The sequence below is a fragment of the Nannobrachium achirus genome (genome assembly GCF_963921795.1).
Source record: "Nannobrachium achirus genome assembly, chromosome: 16".
NCBI classification, from domain to species: Eukaryota; Metazoa; Chordata; class Actinopteri; order Myctophiformes; family Myctophidae; genus Nannobrachium; species Nannobrachium achirus.
In genome coordinates, this window is record NC_137823.1 from 44,606,608 (window position 1) to 44,612,000 (window position 5,393).

The window sequence follows — 5,393 nt, forward strand, 5'->3', positions numbered from 1 at the left end:
AAAATAGTGAAAATAGCAGATCTACAAGCACACATCTCGTAAACGCAAGGCGTTGTGTGCTTGTAGATCCACTATTTTCACTAGTTTTGTGCGACGATCTTGTATGATGAAGCAGGACTTTACGAAAAAACATACAAATTTGAAACTCGGAGATACGAGGTTTCTGCCCGACAGTGACGATAGAATAGAATAGAATAGAATGGAATAGAATAGAATAGAATAAGACACGTTCCTGGAGAAAGGTCACGTTTGTTGTATTAACCACTTTCAATCTAGCATCCCTATTATTGACATAAATTGCCAATAGCATAAATAGCAGATCTACAAGCTAACGAGGCATCGCCATATACTGTAGGCTTAAAGGTTTAGTTATTGTTAAAACAAACAAAAAACTAATGGTATGAATAAATTCAAGCAATATTCTAATAATAATTGCTATAGAGTGTTTTTTCATTAACAGGGTCTCTCTATCCCTCCTGTGCTTTAGTCAACAGAAGATACATTTTCAGGTGGCTGAAAATGTATTGTTTTGTGTTTACTGAAGAACTGGAGAGATGAGGTGACTCCTGTTCCTGAACTGTCTTACTTACGTACTTTAAAAGCTGTACTCAGAAGTGTCGCTTTCACTTTGCTGTCACTGCCAGTAAAATCTATCAGGGCAATACAAATATATCGACTGACTTTCTTTCTTTGCCAAGCAAAACGTGCATAGACTGTATGGGTATCAGCACTTTAAAAAGCTAATTTCACTTCACTGGACATGATACTAGAGATGATAAAGGGATCGGATTCCAAATCCAGAACTCAAAATCACACTAAAACTCCTGCTACAATGGATTTACGAGGTAAACACAGATGTCAGCATTGTTTTGGCGACCCTGTATTTATTTACAGACTGACTTATGCCACAATTTCTGTTTGACACTGTATTTCCCCCAAATCATTCAGTCCATTTTCTTCCCTTATTGCTTCTCCCTCTGTCATGTACCCCCCCCCCCCCCCCCCACACACACACACACACACACACACACACACACAGCGAGCTCTGGCAATATTAACGCAGGGCAGTCTTTTCTTTGAAACCACATTCAGAGGCGTTCCTGGAAAGCAATATTGAATGCAGAATAGGCGGGTGGGCCCTTCTATCAGCTTTAAAGATGAGAGAACCATTCATCATGAGTATGATTTTCCCTTTTGTTCTGCGCCCCCCCATAAGGGATTCTAATTATGAAAGTCATCAATAACCAATGGCAGCTGTCATCTGCTATCTGTCTGCTGATAATCACACCACTGGCAGTCCTCCCGTTACCAGACACAAGACTGGACGTCATATTCTGTGTCTTTGAAAGTATAAGCGTGCATATTTGTCTACGTGTCATTGTCAAAATAGTATGTGTGCATCTAATATACTGGGTGTGCGACGTACGTGTGTGTGCGTGTGCGTGTGTGTGTGTATTTGTGTGTAAGGGGGAAAAAAGTGAGTACAAACACACCTCCTTGCGATCCATTATTTTTGCATATATTATGCCTTTACACGCATAATCTATAAACAAAGCATTTCACATCAGTTTGCGATACTGCAGATTTAAAGGAATCCAGAAAATGCAAACGTCAATCAATGCACAGTTTGTGCTGTGCAGTGATTATCAATGCAAATAACTCCAGTTTGTTGATACAAAGTCAAACATATCAGCATATACGACACGTATTATGTATAAACATACACACACACGCACGCACGCACGCACGCAAAACAGCGCCCTCTCTGTTTTGTTGCAGCACTAGATTTGTCTGTGCTTGAGAGACTAGAACCACATAGAACCAATATGTCCACATATTGACATACTGTATGCATGGATATCCAGTTGTTCACAACAATCAATACAGCCAAAATGCCCATATATGGGCATGCCAATATACAGGGTATGGGCATATACTAATGACATCAGGGAACTCCATATATGGGCACAGACTTCAGCGTTAGTTTATGCAGGACACAAGAGTCTTGCCCAGCCCAGCTGTAGTCAGCTGTCAGTCAGCTCTTTACCCGTTCCTCATTCACATATCAGCTGGTCATTACATCACACTGTCATACTCAAATCAAAGCGCTCATTGAGTAGAGATGGCTCCTTTACATACGCTTTCTCTACTATGCTTAGTTATCCGAAGCCTCGGATACTCGCTGCTACTGTAGCTGCCTCCTCCACCCCAGCCTCCACCATTGATTAGTCTGGCTAAGCTCAAATAATTGTGATTATGTCTGATTAAGCTATGTGTCAATGTATTGCTATTGTTCTGCTATTGTATCCCTATGCTTAGCGTTCCTTGATTTTTCTTAGCATGCTCAAAAAGCATGTACAAATTTCAGGAAAAATCACCCAACGCGGAGCCCTTCAAGCTCCAAAATTAACTGTATTCCATTTATGCAATAAATGGTTAAACCTACTTTCATGTGAGTGTTCCTGACTAAACTGAACTGGCTGAGACTTTATTACTTGCGTCTGCAGAGTGCGCAAGTACTGCGCTCGGTTGCTAATCTGTCGCATATCTGTCGCGTATCTGTTTACACCCGTAGCCAATAAGGGACCAGCATTCCTGGTGATTCCTGATATAAATAACAATGCGTGCTCTGCTGGCAGACCATACAGTAGACCATACATGGCCACGAGTGCACAAGACGCAAGTTGGCACCTCGACAGAGTGCAGTCTAGTTTTTGAAGCGGTGACTAGCCGCTTCCAATGTATGCTCATGTCTGTCCCATGCCTTGTCCTCACTCACTCACTCACCAGTATGAACAGGATCTGCGCATGCGTGCGCGAGAGAGAGAGAGAGAGAGAGAGAGAGAGAGAGAGAGCCGAGAGAGCCAGACAGAGCAAGCGATGCTGATTTCTAAACCGAAAGTGAAACTTACAAACCGCACGGTGAAAGCAGAGAGAGAGAGAGAGAGCACGTTGCGGTAAAAAAAAAAAAAAAAACACACACACACACACACACACACACACACACACACACACCAGTAAAAACGGGACTCATAAAATGTCCCTGGGACCCATCTGAATCAAAAACATAGATCTGGAACTGCTCTAATTCACCGCTTCAGTTCGAACCGAGGTTTGATTTTTACTAACTATGTGATTGACTGACTGTTTATTTGAGAATACATAGAGTATATAGCCTACACAATAAAAATATGTTTTAATTTATCTCAGAGTCAAACTGACCCCCCCGGACTTTGCTGCCTAGTGGCTTTTTGACTGGAGATCCAACACTGACTCTGTTATAATATATCACGTTTAAAGGTGTTTTGGTGATACATTATGGGTGAAGTGAGCTGCACTCGTCCCATTCAGCAGCCCACAGTGGGTTGATGCTGGAGAGCTATCCATGGTGCTGAACGTGTCAACGAGAACCCTCTTCTGATGGAGAAACAAAAAGATCCAAGCAAATTATCTTCACGCTGACGCGCTGAAAAGTATTATTAAAACAAAGCCCATTATTTTTCATAGCGTCTACAGGCTTCTTTGCTCACGATACTTCTCTCAGCGGCGGGTGATGTGTACAGTAGCAGAGACCGAGAAAGTTGCAGTTCCCCCGAGATCGAAATGGTTTTGGAAAAACAACCCCGGGGTAAAATCAAAACAAGAAGCTGAGCATTCGTGGGGCTTATTAAGCTTCACTAGGGGAGTTAGTAGAAACACAGGCAAGTGTGTTTTACACACATGCGTGCACTCGCACGCACGCACACGCACACGCACACGCACGCACGCACGCACGCACGCACGCACGCACGCACACACACACACACACACACACACACACACACACACACACACACACACACACTGAAAGGGGCTGAATGGAGACAAGACTCCTTGGGGCTATGCATGTTCAATGCTCTGCCGTGTTCCAGTATTTCTATAAAAGGGGAAGTAACAGCAGTAGGAAGGTTGAGGGCGAGGGCAGTTTGGGGGGTGGGGTTTAAAGACTGCACCTCATCTGGTCTAAATCCATGACAGATCCTCTGGGAGACTGACAGAACTTCCAGACAGCCTCTCTGGTGCTTGTGCAGGTCGGATGCGGGTCAGGGCCCTGGCGTTCACACAGGTTGTCCCCACAGAGGGTAGATCTGTGTCCTGAGGAGTGGAGGCTATTTTCAGCCATGAAAGGGGGAAAGAAATACAAGCAGATCGCCTGCAGGTTTGGAATGGATGGAAGCCGTTTTGGCTCGTCTTGTAAATCTATTCACCCACAGGATATTTGGGTTCACTCTCTCTCTGAGCAGCCCAGAATTCTCACACAGCATGAGGAGAGGAGTATGGGGACACAGCGCCACCTGGTGGATGGGTGACAGCTTACAAGCGGCTATAAGAGGAGAACAGGAGAGAATACAATTAATGCGCTAATACAAGGGGTCTTCAACAGGGGGTCTGGGACCCCTAGGGGGTCCTCAGAGTTACTACAGGGGGTCCTCCAAATCTTTGTGTGATAGAAAGAAAAAAATTAAATCTCCTCACAACGCTTCGCACTGTGAGGCGTTGTGAGCTTGTAGATCGGCTATTTTTGGCAAAGAGGTTTGGTGTAGAGGGGAGAGGTATTGACAGTTCAAGTGGTTAAATATCTGAAAACACAAATTGACAGGAATCCAAAATACAATAATGATTCTGCTGTCAAACAATGAAACTAAATGGAATCTATGAAAAGGTTGTGGGGGTCCCTGCTTCATCTCTCTCTCAAGTTACCAAGGGGTCCTGAAAACGTTGAAGACCCCTGCGCTGATATATGACATGCCTGTAAAAGCTATCATTGAGTAAATGGATGGCTTTGTTTTGTGACTGAGAGCGCTATCACACACCGACAGAAACACACGCTCATAAGTCACACGAGCACACTACACGTTATACTCTATATATACTGTATGCACTGCACATACATTTCATACCCACCGGCTCCAACCACTTCCTGATTCAATCTATTCCCCTTCACCCCAAAAATCTTCCATTAAAAAGAGAAAATCTTTTCAAAAACATCCATCGCAGCACTTTTACCTCTCAACACCTCCGCCAACGTACAGTAGGCTCTGCCAACTCCACTCAACCCTCATTCACCCATTCAATCCACCGCCCCCCACCCATGCCCATGCCCCATTTACAGCACATTGTGTTACCAGTCCCGACATAAGTGGCAAGACGGAAGTCCAAATGCCAGTCCATTAGCATACCTAATTACATTTCAACAATAATGACACCACATTAAAGAGAGGAAGCCGGGTGGGTGACAGAGGGGAGGGGGGGGGAGTTTAGGGTGGAGGGGGGGGTCGGTGGGTCTGACAAGTCATAGTGATTACCAAAACAACCACTTCCCCCCTTTTGAGCACCGTTGCCTCTTTTCAGCA